Here is an 18,478-nt window from a genome sequence, read left to right on the forward strand (position 1 = left end):
AACTCACACCCTACAAGAAGCTGGTGGCATGCAGGGGTTTCTGGCCTCCTTTTGGAAAAACTGTACAGTATTTGTTAGGTCCTCCTGTAACTCATCGTCCACCCTGGTCCCCAGGACTGTGTTGGACAGGAAGTCCATTGGATCCCACTGCCCCACAGGAAGAAGAAATGGAGGTCAAATAGTCACTCGTCCTTCCCCTCCCTTTCTCCCCTTGGAGGCACAATTAAATAAATTATAAGCCGGGGCCACATTGGAGTTCTCCCACCCACGTAAGGGCTGCTGACCCATTTTGATGGACAGCTGGCCACAGAGGGGGTGGCCACCTCCAGGGCCTGCGCCTATGGGACCTGGCAGCACCGGGGCCTCCCTCGGCGCAGGGAGCCGCAGCCCTGCTCAGATACCTGATCAAATCAGCCCGCGCAGCTGTCCAAATCATGGTCCTGAAACCCGATGACCGGGGCTGCGAGAGGTCAGGGACATGCTCACAGGAGAATCCCCTTTCTAATGAAAACATTAGCAGGAGAAACAAAGGCGACTTTCTCTCCTGGACCCACTGCACCAGTGCGCTTTCCCGGGAGGAAAGAGAGAAAAGAGTGAGGGAAAGAGGAGGGACTGAGGGCAGGACAGATGTGCAGAGGAAGCCCGCCGACCCTCCGCTCTGGGCCATGGTTCCTGCCCCCCCACCCCCCACTGGTGGGCCTGCTGTTGTCTGCCCACCAGTTTCAGGATGTCTGACTTCTTACCAGGGAGGACTGTCCGCATCCTCAAACCTGGGGGCTCACCTTGAGCTTTCAGCGGGCGTCTTCCTCCAGGTGACACAGCCAGTCTGGTGGGATTCTGAACTTCCCAAGCTTTCCTTCGGGAGTAAACAAGCCCCTTTGATTTTTCTCTCACGAGGAGCTCTGGGAATAGATATTTCAGTCCATCATCCAAGCAGGGAGATGGCCAGGCCTGCTTTTTGTATAACAGTAGTGGCTGTTTAGAGAAAGGAGCGGTAGTTCAACTTTCAAGTCTTAGCCAGAAATTACACATAAACAAACTGTCGTGACGGCACCAATGAGTCCCAGATGCAGCCAGGTAGAGGGGTGGGGGTTCCCCTAGGCCACCCTAGATGGGAGAACAGTGGACAGAATGAGCCGAGCCACAGTGCACACAGTAGGTGCTCCATAAATACATGCCTGGGCAGTGGAAACCGGAATCACGGAACTTGAACCCCAGCCAGAGCCGATCCCAGCATGCACATGGCATTCCCTAGGGGCACGCTTTTGCAGTTGGAGCAGCGCTTCAGTGGGCAGCCTGGGGCGAAACAAGGTCACAGAGGTTTTTGCTGCAAAGCGGTGATGGAAGCCACATTGCTTGTGGCATAAGCTGCAGACTAAATACATGGACTGAAGTTTTGCAGCAGTCACTGCGTGAAGGACACGTCCACGCTGACTTCTAGGTCAGCTGGCGACACAGAAAGAAAGCAATGCTGGTCATGACAGGAGGACAGGACAATGCTCTTCTGGCAGAAGCACAAGGCTCCTCCCTGAACGACCCATCGTCAGTGTTTACTGTGGCTGTAGCAATGGTTGATATCATCGTTGCCTTGCCCCATGTGCCAGGCAGGGTGCGAAGTGATTTACATCCCTCTTCCCAATTGATTCTCTCAACATCCCACCAGGTAGACACTATTATTGTTGCCATTCTGCTTTTGTGCCAGCTGAGGCTTAGGGGAGGTTAAGTAACTTGCAAAACAACAGGTTGGAAGTGAAGGGACAGGGAATGACATTTCTGTTGGCCTGAGTCCTTGGTATGCGTATCCTCTGTGTTAGAATACACTCTTCTCTCTCCTGCCTCGAAAAACTGCAGTCTGATCAGTAATTTCACAAAGTATTGACAAAGTATTCATTAATCCACTTGACAACATTTACGGAGTAGCTACTGTGTGTCAGGCACCGTGGGCACTTATGCACAGAGGATAGGTCTGGGCACTGGAGGACAAGACAAAACCCTGCTCTCCTGGTGCTGACATTCTAGTGTGGAGAGACAGAAAAGTAAATTATGTAGCATGCTAGGGGAAAAAAAACAAGGTGGGAGTTGGGAGAGCTGGGTTAGAGTGCGCTTGTGTATTGCCACATGCCAGCTCTCTGTTGGAAGCTAAGGACTAAAACGTGAATAATGTGAGGCTCCTGTAGACAAGAAGCTCTTAGGCCACCCAGGGGACCCACATTGGAACCAACAGTCAGCATGCCATGGGTGATGCACTTTGATGAAGGTAAGAACAAGGCACCATGGGAAGAGAGATGTAAATGGGCTCCCAGGTAATCACTGAGGCTGTACAGAGTGCACCTGTGCACACATGGACATCCCCTGCCAGACACAGCCACCTGCTGCTGCCCCTGACACTTCTCCATACTGTCCTTCATGCCTGCCCCTGTTCATGGCATCACAAACATTAGCTCCTTGGGCCCTCAGAACAGCTCCATGAGGAAGAAGCTAGGGCTCAGAAAAGTCAAACCACATGCCTCAGGTTCTATAGAGAGTAAATGGCAGATGCAAGGTTCCCACCCAGATCAGTGGCTGAAACCCAACCCGTCCAATATCCTCTTCTGTAACACTTTTGAAGGAAGGAGCTATTTCTCTTCTGTCTGCTGTGGACCTGGCACGGTTTCCTGCATAGATCAGATGCTCAAAAATAAACCAACCAACCAACAAATAAATAAATAAATTTGTTGAATGATGAGTGCATTTTATAGTTGTATGTTCTTCTGTGCTCTGTTTCCTCTCCCCCGCCCTTTACTGCAAACATAGGAGAGAGAACACTACAGACACACAAGTTTGGGGTCACAGATGTATATCCAGCTCAACTTCTGGCTGAAGTATGAGCTACCCTCCTCCCAGCCACTCCACTCTGGCCTGCCTGACATGACGGTGTCTGGAAGACTCTCAGATATGCAGAAACATGGTATCTTGGCTTTTTTCTCCTTATGCCCTGAGTTATACAGCCCTCAAGATGTAGGAGCAATGGATTATTCACATGCTTAAATTCTTAGCCTGGCAAAAAGTTAGGCCTCCTGCCAATCCCCGGGCAGGTGGCTTCTTTTGCAATCCTCAGGGGCCCACAGGAAGCCATCCAAACTCAAATCTGATTAGTGGCAGCTTGCACGTCCCTCCTGAATGGAAAGTCATGGAAAGGTGAAAGGGGTAACTGTTCATCAAAAGGTTCAAGATCCTCTGTGGGTCTAGGGCTCAGCCAGTCATGCCCCGTCCCACCCCCCCGCCCCCCACACCCCGCAACACCCAATCCCCCAATCGAGCTGAGGGTGACTCACCCCAGATGCTCTGTGGGCTTGGAAAAGTCCTCCTGGAGCAGGCGGGCCACAGTTTCAGGCTGAGCTAGGCTCTGCGTCCAGGGTGTCAGAGGTTTACTGAAGCCCTTCCAAGGCTCTCACATCAGACAGATCGTACTCAAAGGCTGCCAACCACCAGCTTTCCAGGGCCACTACTGGCACTTCTGTCCTCCATCCTGGCCAGAATCACCAGAGCCGGCCTCGCTGCTTCCACACCCCAGGCATTTTCAACTGCGCACAGAGCCCCATTGACCTCCGAAGCAGAACAGAGAGGAAACAGGGGCCGGCTGTCAGCAGAGGCTGTTCCTTGTGTGAGTCCAGCATTTGCAGCCCTGACCCCAACATCATGGCCAAATATCCATTCCAGCTTGAGGTAGGGAAGGGGAAAGTGGGAGGAAACCCCTTCAAAACTGGGTCAGGCCCAACCACGCTCAGGTGAAGGTATGGTTCCAAAGGTGTCTGGAAACCCTGAGCAGGGGCCCTCTTTGGTCCAGGAATTGTCTTCCAGAGGTTAGGCCTGAAGAATGTGTTCCAGCCCCCCGGGCCCTGAGGCCTGCTGGGCAGCCCGGACCACCCACGCCTAGGAGGCTCCGCTTGCCGTCCGAGTCAAAGGAAAATCAGGAGGAGCACGCCAGCACATTCTCGCCCCGTAAGTACGAGTTCTCCTTGGCAGCGGCTCACGCTTCAGAGAAGCCAGTGCAGCCAGAGCAAACTGGGCTCACAGAACCGAGGGCCCTCAAAAGCCTGGGGCCTTGAGCCATGGAGTGGCTTGTTCCCAAACCACGCAGCCCCCAAATGGCAGAACAGGACTAGGAAAGTGTCTTTTCTTTTGCTCGTCTTTTTTGTGAACTCCACCTCAAGGTAAGAGCTACCTAGGAAAAGGATCTATCATTCATTCATTCATGTAGTTATTCTTTCATTCACACGTTAAATAAATATTTTCAAAAACCTCTTCAGGGCCAGATCCTGGAATAAGCCTGCAAGACCCTGAGGATAAGACAGGATTTATAATCTGACAGAGAAATAGACAAGGAAACCAACAATTACAATGTAAGTGTTGTAATTACTACAATCCTAGGTATATGCCTAGGGTAGGGGAGTTGTTTTTGAAAGCTTCCCAGGTGATTCTAATGTGCAGCCAGGTGAGAGACCTGTGGGTCTAAGGCTGATTCCCACCGTGGCAAATGACAGGGAGACCAGCTCTCCACTAAACACCATTCCCACAAACTCCTGGGATTTGCAGTCCCCCCTTAGGACACTGATCTCCACATTACACCCCTACACTGCTGATGTATTTATCAAGACATTGCCAGAACCTGAATGCAGCGTTTGTTCCTGGCATTCAGCATTATTTAAATAGCAAACATAGTCCTGGTCCTAGTCATGTCTTCAATGCATCACACTTGGGGAGCGAATATGGGAATATGGTCAGGATGGTTGTGCAGAGAGCTTGCCTGCTGTGCTAAATTCACAGCCACTCAGTCACTACATCAGCAAGTACTGATTGAGCCCCCACTCTGAGTTAAATGGTGACTTGGCTCCACCTGAAAAGGCTAAGGCCTTTTAACATATAGTGAATCCAAGTCAACTGAAGTTTCCTTTTCAATTCCTACAACACAAATACTTTACATTTTCTTTAAGTGCCCTCCCTCTTGGGTGACTGTCTTATCTTCTCCTTCACAGAAAAGGTAATTCATTGGGCATTAACCTTCTCACTCAATCACCTCTATTTTCTTTCCTTCCTTCCTTCCTTCCTTCCTTCCTTCCTTCCTTCCTTCCTTCCTTTCTTCCTTCCTTCCTTCCTTCCTTCCTTCCTTCCTTCCTTCCTTCCTTCTTCCTCCCTCCCTTGTATTTTTTCTTATTTCCCCCTTCTTTTTCCCTCAAGGTTCTGCCACTCTCAGCCCAAGAATCCAGAGGGTCCCCAGAGTTAGAGTTTGTTTTCTGAGGCTTGTGACCATGCAGGCTCTTCTGACCACTCAGTGCTGGGCTCATAATAGGTCTACAGAAAGTTCTTCCTGAGTGGAGGGGATTGGAATGCTCTAAGCCCAAGGCTGGGATTTGTGTGTGAGCAATGGCTCTTTCCCATGAACAGCCTATAACCCATAGGATCTGTGCAGAGTGTTCCTGGTCTGGCTGGAATACAACCACCTAGCACACTCATGTCTCTGGGATAGAATCAGAATTTTGCTTTGGCTAGGGACTTGCTATGTTCTACAGCCATGCCTGCCATTTTACAGTGCTGACACTAGGCTGAGGCCCTTATGTATATGGTCGTATTTCTTTCAACAGCAACTCTTCCAAGATGAGTATTGTTATCCCCATTTGACAGATAAAGAAACTGGATACCAGAGAGGTGAAAAAGCTTGCCTGAGGTCACACAACAAGGAGGTAAAGGAGCTGGGGTTTAAATCCCAGTGGGGTCATTCCAGCTCCCTCCCCTGCCTGACCCTCCACCCCCCATTCCAGGCTGAAGCCCTGGGACACACCTCAACTTCATGGTCTCCTGACACTCGCCATGTCACCTGGACATGGGGCCAGTATCTCTAGGGACTTCAGAGACCCACCAAGCATCAGCAAGAAAATCATCCTCGAGCTTACCTGTCCCCAACTGTCACTTTGTAAACTGAGGCCCAGAAAAGCTTAGCAGCTTGTTCTGAGTCCTAGGCACCACCAGAGCCAGAATTCTCAAGTTTGTTTTTCATCCATCCTTTTCCATTTCCTCCCTGGGAGGGAGGCGAGGGACAGAAAAACTCAAACTATACAGCAGGGCAGAGAAGGAGGTGTGGGGTGTTGTGTGGGATCTGGGGGTTGCTTCCACCACCCTCTTACACGAGTGAAGAGACTGAGCATCAGATGGGTCTGAAATCACTCAATGTGACCTATTAGGTCATAAGCAGAGTCTAGACACAAGCCCTGGATATTTGATTTCTAGTCAGAAGTTCTTCCTACGCTTCTTGTGCCCTCTCAACCCACTCTCTCTCATTTGTGACTCCATATGGGGGCCTTAGAGACAATTAGTTGAATTCACTTTGGTCTTTTCAACTATCAAGTATGTTTGAAGAATAAAAGAAGAAAGTCCAAAACTGGTTGACTGGTTCAAATGCATACAGATTCCAGACCTATGACTTAAACAAACAGAATGGGCCAGAAGCAAGACAACAGGGAATGGTGGGAACTAGGGCACATTGAGAAGCAGAGTTTCATCTAAAGGGGACAGCCACTACCTACATCCATCCAAGTGTCACCATATGGAATGTCCAACTGCAGGTGGATCTTTCAATTTACCAAAGAAAGCCAGAAATCTAGTTTCTTAAATAAAATATTCTGGTTTTAAGTGTTACAAAAACAATTGCAAATTTAATCACCTCAATAGACCAATTCAGCTACCATCTACACCCTCTGCTTTAGAATATTAAAGTGTCTCAGGGAGGGGTGTCACTGGGCCCCTGAGCTTCACATCAACTCCAGGAGGCCTCCTCTGCCATGACCAAGACCAGCAGAAGCAGCCTCTGGCAGAAACGATAACTGGCATCAATTGTTTGAAATTAGCCATGTCTGTATATCCTGCCACCCGCTTTCATGTCAGTAGTCAGCACCACTATTAGCAGCTGGACTTCAAAGTGTGATGAGGACAGCAGGCGGAGGCCTGCACAGTGTCACTGTTTCTGTCCTGTCATTAATGAGAGTCAGTTTACATGAGCATCAAGTGCTGATAAGGGTGTCTGAGGATCATCAGTGTAACTGCGCCATAGAGTAGACAATTTATTAGACAGCCAAGTCCAGCCCATTAGTCATAGACTATTAGAAGAATTTTCAGATGTTTATAAGCCATCTTTTGAACTCCATTAGGCTTGAACTTCACGCAGGTAATATCAGGGAGGATGGGAGCTGAGGGTCACCTGGTAGTCAATGCAACAATTTCCATCCAAACATTTGCATGGGATTGTCCAGGCATGGAGCGTGGGGGACAGGAGAGCTGGGGGACACAGTCAATGCAACCTCTAACCAGTAATAGAAACTTGGGGAGTCACAGGTATCTTCAAGCTTCAGTGACTTCCTCAGTAATATAAGAGCATCAGACTAGGGGGCTTCTAAGATGTCTTCCAGTGAGGGCAAGCAACACCCTGCTTTGTTTGGGACTTTTCTGGTCTTATCACTGAAAGTCCCACATCTTGGGAAATCTTAGTCCCAGGCAAATCAGAGAAGCTGGTCACCTTACAATGCCAAAGAAACCAAGAAACACAGAGGTGACCCAATCTCTCATTATCAAAGACTGGCAATACACACAAAAGGGGCAAGGGCATGTCAGGTAATGGTCAAACTGTCTGAAAACCAACCTCTCTATTAGAAACCTTGGCTTACCTTCCTAGAGTTTTCACAACATCTGATGCAGGTTGGAAAGAATGGCTTGAGCCCAAGTTCTTTGCAGATTCTTTTGTGGGAGAACAAAATATCAGTGCCTCGTTCTCAGGCTGAGTTTATTTCTATGTGTATTTATTGAGGGGCTTTCTACACATGAGAGAGTAGGCACAGAGACATAGCAGAAGGGATGCTGGGAGGAGCTGGGCTGGCCTCAAGGCTGCTTCAGTCCTGGCAGGGATGCAGCCATAGCACCCATCAGCTTAAATAATTTTCCACACTTCCTTCGTGCGGTTGTGTAGAAGGTAGGAAATGGGTAAGGGAATGTGACTTCAGGTCTCAGGGACCACTTTCAGCCAGAGCCCTTCAAGTGCTACGTGGAACATGACTCTTTGGGCTCCTGTGAAAATGCATGCCTGGATTCAGTGAGTCCTGAGACGTAGCACTTCTCACAAGCACCGGGGTGATGTTCATGCTGCTGGTCCGGGACTGCCTTTTGAGGACCCTGGGGCTGAGTGCCTGACTCCCAAGGGCAGAAACTGGATCTCACTCATCTTTTATCTCCGGCAATGAGCACAGTCTTAGGAGTCAACTGGATTCACAGACAGACTGAACAAAGCACCATGAACGTGGACTTGTCCACTGGCCACTCTCCACCAACACTGCTGTTTCTCCCAGGGGTCTGTGCAGTCCCAAATGTCCCCTGTGTGACCCAGTCTGCATTTTGGAGAATACTTGTGATCAGCTGTTGGAAAATCAGTCAATGAAATTGCCCAGGGTAGAATCCAATAATGCTCAGTAAAGATGACCACAAACTAACCCCAGGCCTTCCTTACTGAGCCCACCGAGGCTGCAAGAGGAAGTCCATTCCCTTCTTAAACAGGCCAGAGATGGGGACCGCCTTGTTCTTCCTCCTTCCCTGCACTCCATCCTCCCCAGTGATTTGATGACTTTGTGTCTGTAAGTTTCCTTCCTTCGAAATATAAAAGCATTCAAGTGATCAGAGATATGTACATGGTTACACAATCTGGCATAGTTTATAAATAAGAAAAGTTAGAAATAGCTTACATGTCAAAAGAAGAGGTTGAATAGATAATTTAAGGCATATCTATTAATGGATTATTTGCTGCCATTAAAAATCACATTTTTATGTGGGAATAACAGGAAGTAATCACCATATAGTAATAATTCTAAGCACAAGGTTACTCAATTATATAGAAAGCATAACACTGATTTTGTTAGGAAAATATTCCAAAGAGGAGAGTTCAAGAGAAATTGTGTCAGAATCTTAACAGGTTGCTGCTGGGTGCAGGGTCATGATGTTTTGTCTTCGGATGTGTCCTTTGGTGACAGAATCAGACACAGAGCTCTGGAGTCAGATTGCTGGGTTCAAATCCCAGCTCCACTGCCAGCTTCATTCTGTGGCCTTGGCAAGTGGCTGAGCCTGTTGGTGCCTCCGTTTCCCCTTTGTAAGAGTGGAAGTGACGCTACTCTGACCTTCTAGAACTAGAGGTGTGATAAAGTGCTGTGGCAGAATTAGGGGTCAGGGGAATTAAAGGAGAGCTGCAAGGACCCATTGCGAGGAGAATTCTGGGAATGCTGTGGGCATCCCTCCCCCACCCCCACTCAGATACAACACACACACACACACACACACACACACCCTTTCCCCTCATCCTATTTCAAGCGCAGTTGGACTTCTGGTCTATCTGAGAGGCGCCATACTCTAGAAGGGGCTTACCGCCCTCCTTATGTTCTTTCTGGTGCCCGCCACCCCCACTGAGGGAACAGGTGGGTGAATGAGCTACTACTGAGGAAGATGCTCCTTTGTGAACCCAGATGCACCTGACTCTGGGCATCCCCTTGCTGTTTAGTTACCAGGTTCAGGACTGCCCAGGGCAGCGTTCTCAGATGCAGAATGGCAGGGCTGATCACAAGCAAAATTGAGGCGGGTGCCACCACTCGAGTTTTATCCTCTCAAGTCCCCATTGGGTACCACCCCAGAGCATTACACCAGCCTTTATTCAAGAGGGAAAGAGAAACAGCGGTCTTGATTCAGTTCTGGATATGCACATACACAGTTTGGGATTTTCTAAATGACAGCACCTGTTAATTGTCTGGTTAGGTATGACCTATTAAACATTTACCGCCCATTTCCTGTACACGTCTGGTGAGGCTGGCAGGAAATTTAGAACAAATTAAACAGCAGCTGCAATCCCTCATGCTTTAATGGTCCCTCCATGATTCTACACGGTATTGTAAAATATTAGGGGGCAGATCTATTAGGGACAGGCGGGTTTCATCAAGGAAGCCTCCACCTCCCCATCCTCCTGCCAACCGGGCTCCATAAAGTTAAATTGGCCAGCGCACATCTCTCCCCCCCCCCCCCACTGCCATATATTTGAGGGGAGGCTTTTTCATCTCCACACCCCACTCACCCTCCTCTCCAGCTCCCCAGCCCCCTCCCAACTGTTCCCACACGGTTTCACATGTGGTCCGAGAGGAGCACTTCCTGCCGTTATAAAAAGCAAAACCAAGACCCCAGCAAAAACAGGCTGTGCACAGAACACCCAAGTTGACAGTGTGAGAGAGAAGGCCTAATCCATTCCATATGACAAACAGCAGTGGCCCGCAGGGGCAGGCCAGACCCTGAGGAGAATTCACAACAGTCCACCCCCCACTCCATTCCGGTGTTCCCAACCCCCCCCCCCCAACTCCCTCCTCAAGTGGACCCTTCAAAACAGGAGAAAAATATTCTTAGGAGCATGCCCCTAACTTTAAACTGATTATGTTTGGGTTTAATAGCCTACTATGCATTGTTCTTTTTTCACTTTGAAAATAAACTCTAGGAAGCATTAATGCAAATACAATATAAACACACTCGTTCCTAAATTTTCGCATCTCCCTGGTGTGTTTCGGCTTGCTCCTTGAGATGATGGCTTGGCTTGATGTAAGAACCAGATGGATCTTTAAATTGGAAGCTTTGCAACTCACCATGTAAATAGACAGCTGTCCAGATGATTTGAGGGATGACGGCACCCACAAGAATCCAGCCTTTAATAACTGCCTCCATTGTCCTTTTTGGAATAGCAAAATAGACAAGGTCCATCAAAGTCCTTTCTGGTTGTTCTGCCAAAAATTACTAATGCCACCTCTGTTATAGAAGGAGGTGTAATTAGAGGTTCAGATTTTAAGAATTGATTAAAAGAACAGATTTCTGTGGTAACCATACTTTAGTCAATATTTTTATATTTTTGTAGATAATGTGTGATTCTGGATGATTGACAAATGTACTTCATTCATTTAGTTCCTGTTGCTGGTCAGAAAATGGACCATCCCTTTTCACAGCTGCTCACCAAGGATACTGAGCCTTTACACACTTATCAGTCGCCACATCCAAAACAGAACCTTTCTACTTCCTGTTTCCTCCTTCCTGCTTCCTGCTCCCCAGTTCCATAAACCATTCCCTTGAGAGGTGCTAAAAATGGAAAGGACTAGATGAAAGAGTTACTCAAAAGATTTATACCAGCCCGTAAAAGTCTCCTCAGTGTCCTGCAGACTAAATTGTCAGTTTTGCTTTAACTGGGACTTTTACTGGGTAGTCAATCTGAATTTTGTCTATAATTCCATTAAAACCTACTAGGCCAACTGTTTGTGGTTTGGTTGTTCTGGATGACTTGACAAATTAGTATAGTAAATTTCGGGTGTCTTAAGTACTAAATGAGGTCATTTGTTTAATGAGCCAATCCACTGCCCAGAGTTTGACCCCAACCCACTAGGGTGAGTTCACATGGAGTTCCAAGGCAGAGGCCTGTGGTCCCTCATTTGTCTTATGCTTCTAGAGAAACTGCTCTAAAGTTAGGGCTGCACATGGAATTCCAACCTGAACATTGATTTGTCAGTGACATTTAGCAAAGTAAATCCCTTTGCTGCTGTTTCTTTCCCACCCATGTTCCTCCTCTAGTATCACCGTTGCTGCCAGCATCACCACCAACCTCCTCTTCATTGTCATCATCACCACCACCACCACCATTATCATCGTCATCATCCAACCCCTATGGAGCACTTACTATAAGTTACTTATTGCATGTGCTCAGTGCTTTACTTGCTTTTCCCATCTGGCCCTCACAAAGAAGTAATGCCATCATTAACCTTATTTTTCAAACAAGAAAATAAATCCTTAAAATGTTAATTTTCCCAAGGGCACATTCAGTCACTCACACTCACTCATTCATTTATTAACTCTTTCAACAAATATTTATTTAGCATCCACTAGGTGCCAGGCACTGGGGATTCAGAGCTGATTAAATCACAGTTATCACTTTCAAGAAATTCACCATTCAGTTGAATAAAGTCATGTATATTAATAAGTGTAATATAATTCTATAGTCACCATGATTCAAGCAGACCAAGAGTACAGCTGTGGCACAAAGGAATAAGTAACCAACTTTGTCTCTAAAATATTCCCTGAATTATGTATATGAAGCCCAGCCTTTTCAATGATATCCATTCACTAACATGATATTCATCCACAAGTTCATGTGTGTGAACTTGTTACCATCTGACAATCAGAAACTCTCTTAGCTGGTTCCGCTATGCACATATAGTACAAAGGGATTGCCATTCATAGTCATGACTCAGGAGAATGACTAAATTCCCAGTTGCTCTGAGTTGGTCACCACTCCTTTCTGGGAAGAAAGCCTGCATGGCTCATATAGAAAACCATGGGTTCCTTGAAGGCATGGGCTGTGGCTTTTTTGTTCATACCCACAGTGCTAAACACAGAATATAAAACATAGTAGATTCTCACCAAATGTCTGTTGACTTGATAAGCTTTGATTTGGTTGAGTTCTTTGAAAATCGGTTATCCATACGGGTTCTATTTCGTGACTTTCTATTAGCAAGAGCATTCCATTTAGTGGAATAATTTTTTCCAGCCTTAACAAAATGGCGTGAGATTGGTGTAGACTCTCCAATAATGACCATCTTAACTCAAGAATCAATGTTATGTTTAGATACTTAGAACCTTAATTTAACATGCGTGTGCCCACACGCTAGAGAGAAAGAGAGAGGGGTCTATGAAGGCAACCTTCTCTTTATTACTTTATCCAATTTCCAGCCCCCTGCCCCACCACTTGATGGCTTTTCTGACTTACTCTGAATAGTTAAGAACTGATCATTTCAAGGCTGGCAATATTCAATCCAAAACCTACCCTTCTCAATGGCATTATTTTGTTTTGCTATTTCACAAAAGGTTCCCGAAGTAGCTAGCTGAAGAGGGACTTCTGGGAGGTGGTAAGCTCAGCTTCTTTCCAAAGGCTCTCACTGCACACTTGTATGACAACTGCAGTGTGAATGTCAGAGTGACGGCATCCTACCCCATGCCAAGTGGAAGTTCACTTTTCTGCCCTCTGACTAAATATAACCAACAGGGTCAGAGACCCAATGGCAAAAACCATTGAAAAATTGCCTCATGTACTTAGACCATGAATGGTAACAATGCCAACGAAATTGTTGGTTTAAGCTTTTTGTATTTGATGCAAGTATATAAAAATCTCAAATTTTATACACACATAGAGAGACATAGAGAGATATTCACACACATGCACACACATTGATGTGGATCTTGGAAATAATGCATGAAGGTAGAAATATACTCATGAAGCAACAGCGGTCTGAAGGAGACTGTGCAGTTGTCTAACTTAGGCATCAAAACCACTTTTCTACCTCCCACCCCAGTCTTTACTGATATACTCCTTCCTGAGCTCCATAGGATGTGACAATCACCCCAGCGAGGCTATAGGTTAGTTGAGGGAAGTGCCCATGTTTTTCCCTTATTTTTAATTGTAGTGCTCTAAATACATAGTCAAGTGCACAACTATGCACTAAATGTGCAGCCTAACGACTTTTTACATATGAATATCCTGATGTAGCCATTACCCAGATCAAGATATGGACTATTTCCTGTACCCCAGCGGCTCTCTGTGCCTCTTCCTAGTCAACAGTTCCCAAGGCTAACCACTATCCCAACCTCCATCACCATAGATTAGTGTTGCCTGCTCTTGGACTTCCTGTAAAAGAAATCCCACAGTATGTACTCATGTGCTATTATTCCCTCCACTCATCATCAGCTTGCGAGATTCACCCACGTTGTGCGTAACAGAGTTCCATTCTTTTTATAGCTGTGAATGTAGTCCATTATATGAATACACTTCAACTCATTTATCCATTCTATATTTGATGCACATTTGGTACTTTACAGTTTGGGGTTATTAAAAATAAAGCTGCTAAGATCATTCTTGTCCTACGTATGTCTTTGGTGGATGTAGGTTAATTTCTCTTGGATGCATATGTTGGGTCATGAGATAGGTGGCTGTTTAGCTTTTGAAGATACTGCCACTCCGTTTTCCAAAGTGTACGATAACCATGCTGTTTGTAATAGTTCATCAACTACTGTTTTTAATCCTTTAACACCCCATGTCTTTAAAGCCAGCGTCTTCTTTCTTTTAACCACTCTTTAGTATTTATTCGTCAGCCTTTGCTGGGCCTTCCAGGTGACATCTCTGTGAAACCTCCCTCCTCTGCTAGCTGCCCCATGAGCTGACCTGAGCATAGTGGCTCAGAGGACCAGCCTGCTCCTGTGGCTTCTTCCTTCATGCCCGCATAATATTTCTTTATCACGTTTCATTTCTCCAAACCCCTCCTTCATAAAATGGCAGCAGCCATTATGTTTTCTACCTTATAAAGTTGTTTTAAGCATAAAATGAGGTAATGTCTGAAAAGTGCCTACTGCACAGTCAGTGCTCAATACAAGTTTTCTGTGATTACCGTCATTGTGCCAATAAAGACGGTGTTGGTCATATTAATGCTTACTCTCTTCCAGAATTCCTGGTGGCAGCTTCACTGAGCATTCTATTATTACTATGGTTCACTATTCTTAATCAGCCCCGTGAGGGTGCAGAGGGGTTACTGAAAACACTTTTCTCCTCCACCCCTGGTAGGACGGTCACTTCTCTCTAAGAGGTCTGGAGGTCCTTGCAAAGCCAAAGAGGAGAACTGGGGAGAAAACTGTGCAAAGATGTCCCACTTCCTGGTGCTACTGGCTTGTCTTTCTCATGACTTCCAGGGTTTCCTTTTGGCCTTCTTCACTTTTTGGTTTCGGTAGGGGAAGCCCCCTCTCCATCACCTCTTTCTCCCTCCTCTGAACAAAAACACCATTCTCCACGCTGAACTCTGCCCTGATGCAGGGGGAGTCTGGCTTCCTTTGCCACACAGCCTGTCGGGTTTCGATTAGGCCAGGGAAACACCACAGGAAATGAGTCAAGGAAAGGAAGGCTGCAATTTTTTTTTTTAATTTTAAATACCAGATTTATTATTACTTTTTTTTAATGACAGTGTCCCAGCCGTGCCAGGTCAAGGAGGAATGTGAAAAATGTGCAACTTGAAACGTGTGAGGAGCAGCTGGATCCTCCAATTGTTTCTAATAAAAACCCATGGGAAGCTCTTGGTCATCCCCTGGGAAGATGAAGTGCATCTGCCCAGACGACAGGGAGTCCTGGACTCTGTCTGAGGTCTGTGCAGGAATTGGCCAGGTTCAGATGACCATGGATGGCCTATCCTTGGGCTTCTCAAACCCTCTCCTGGCCTGGCCATGAGGTAGCTATATAGACCTTAACACCTTTCCCTGACCTTGTTAACTCCCAGGCTCCAAAGGGTTGTCATGACGATTTAATGGGCTAATCTTCACAAACCTCAGTTTCTTCCTTTGCAGAAAGCATGATTTCAACCGAATATACAGGTCATTTGAAGCCTGTCATCTGCCAATGCCATCAGAACTGGCTGCAAGGAGAGGTGGTGTGCATGTGTCTGGGGCCTCGGGCACCACATTCCATGCCAGCTCTGCCACTTCTGTGCTGTGGCACCTCAGGTAAGCTTTGGAACTTTCCTGGGCTTCCTCTTCTTTCTCAGCAAAGCAGGAGTTACAGTAGTTATACCTATTCTGTTCCAGCCACTCTCCATACCTGACATCTAGTAACTCAACCCCTTCTACCAAGTGGGTCCTACTATTAGCCTCAGGTCACAGATGAGGAAACTGAGGCAGGGAGGTTACGTAACTTGCCGTAGGTCACATAGCTATTATGTGGTTGTATCAGTCAGGATCCAACCATAGAAACAAAACTAGTGAGAGACAGATAAGAGATTTATTTCAAGGAATTGGCTTAGTAAAGTGGGACTGGCTGGATAGGCCCAGAATCCGCAGGGCAGGCCCCCAGGAAGGGCAGCTGCACCTCTTGGGCCCGGGGTGGAGCCGCTGTCCACAGGCAGGGTTTTTTCTTCTCCAGGGAAGCCTCAGCTCTGCTCTCAAAGCCTTCCAATGGACTGACTCGGGCCCACACAGAGTCTAGAACAATCTCCCTTCCTCAAAGTCAGAGAGTCATGGGCTTGAATCACATCTGCAAAATACCTCTCAAGCAACACCTGAAAGAGTGATTGTATCTTTGGGCACTGCAGCCTCACCATCCTGGTGTTGGAGACAGAACTCAAATTTGGGCAGTGTGACTCCATAGTCCACACTCTGGTATTGCTTTTATTATTATTATTACAATCACGATCACTATTACTATTATTATAAAATTAATAGACTTTATTTTTAGAGCAGTTTTAGGTTTACAGGATGTTTGAGAAAGAAAGGTCAGAGTTCCCACTTATCCCCCTCTCATCCCTCTACACAGAGTCCATATTATTAACATCTTGTGCTAGATTTTTTATAACTGGTGAGTCTGCATTGATTCATCATCATCACTCAAAGTCCATAGTTCACATTAGGACTCACTCTTGGTGCGGAACATTTTATGGATTTGGACAAATGTATATTGACATGTATCCACCATTTTGGTATCATGCGGAGTGGTTTCACTGCCCTAAAAATCCTCTGTTCTCCACCTGGCCATCCCTTCTTGTCCCCAACCTCTGGCAACCACTGATCTTTTTACTATCTTCACAGTTTTGCCTTTTCCAGAATGTCATCAAGTTGGAATCATACAGTATGCAGCCTTTTTAGACTGACTTTTTTCATTTATTAATATGAATTTAAGCTTCCTCCATGTCTTTTCATGGCTCAATAGCTCATTTCTTTTTAGCACTGAATAACTTTCCATGGTCTTGCTGTATCACAGTTTATTTATCCATTCACCCACTGAAGGACATCTTGGTTACTTCCAAGTTTTGGCAATTATGAATAAAGCTGCTATAAACATCCGGGTGCCGACCCAAGTTTCCAAACCCTTCACATAAATACCAAGGGGCATCATCTCTGGATCATATGGCCAGAGTTTATTTAGCTTTGTAAGAAACCACCAAACTGTCTTCCAAAGTGGCTGTACCATTCTTTATTCCCACCATTATACTATTAACAGTATCTCCCTCTATGAAGTACATAGAGTGAGGGCAAGTATACAGGTGGTGCTCCGTGCAGGTGATTTATGGTCAGTTCTCTGTGCCACAGGTGTCCCTGTACACAGTTTCTGTGCTGGGGGAGCCAGCAGGGTGAGGTCAGCCCCACTCTGACGTCTGCTCTCGCCTGGGTTGCACAGGCTTGGTGAGAAGCTCTCCATTGAGAAGTGCCTGGTGCCTCTCCACAGCCATCCCAGCATAGCCTCTCTCAGTTTTAGCTCAGTTCATGGCCAGTTCAGTTATTTGAACTTGTGCAGGCATCCATGTCCTGCTGGTCTCCCCATGGGGAGGCTGGAGGGACTGCTGAGGCTGAAATCATGTTGGTCTGGCCTGGGCGAATGTTTCTTATTTCTCATTTGCAAATAAAAATACTCAGCCATCCAAGGCCAACAAACAGTGCCTTCTCCCCAGCTGCTCAGATGGGCTGGTCCCTCCCTGCTACATGCCGCAGCCATGGTGTAAGCTGCCTGGGACACAGAAGCACCTGCAAATCCTAGAATGGGGGGCAGCCATGCTCAGGGAAGCCCTACATCTGCCCTCAGGACCACTTAGAATTTTAGGACCCAGGAGTTATTTTCCATTTGCACCTGGGGAGGGGGGAGAGGAGACCTACAAAAGAGCAGCAGTGATGGCATCATCACCATCATCGGGGTGAACATCTATTGAGCACTTCCTGCACACCTCAATAAGTCTTGTGTGATGCTCTAAGCCACCCCAGGACTGGGGTGCTGTGAGCATATCCTCATCTCACAGACATGGAACCTGAGGGCCAGAGGCATGCCCTGAGCCGCCTGAGATCACTCAGCTGTTGAGGTGCAACATGGGGGTTCAGACACAGGTTCCTTTGACTCTAGGGCTCGTAACACCCTGGAGTCTGGGAACAACTAGTGGATGTCTACTGCGTACGGGGCGCAGTTCCAGCTCAACTCTTCTTTAAGACTGAAAACGCAGTGAGGTGCACGTCATTAACCCAATGGATAGATGCAACAAACGAGACTAGTGCCCTTGGGTAAGCTCTTGTTACTAGCAGGCCCACGCTATCTGAAGGTGGACATGAGTTTAGCATCAGTTGGGTCCCTGCCTCAGCCCTGCCTGGACTTTCTTCATGACGTGCTGAGTGAGTGGCTCAACTGCCTCATCAGCAAGGCTGGCATCACAAACTGCCTTCTTCACAGGCTTCCGGAAACAGCCAGCCCAGGGCCAGATGCAGAGGGCCCTCCCCATTCTGGTGGCGGTGGAGAGAGGCTGGTGTCACCCTTCGGCAGGGCCCTTCTCAATGGGAAGCAAGCTTCATGGGGAGCTTCACTGGAACCCACCCAAGAGAAGCCCTTTCA

Source organism: Furipterus horrens, unplaced genomic scaffold (genome assembly GCF_987537825.1).
Source record: "Furipterus horrens unplaced genomic scaffold, mFurHor1.1.pri manual_scaffold_13, whole genome shotgun sequence".
Lineage (NCBI taxonomy): Eukaryota > Metazoa > Chordata > Mammalia > Chiroptera > Furipteridae > Furipterus > Furipterus horrens.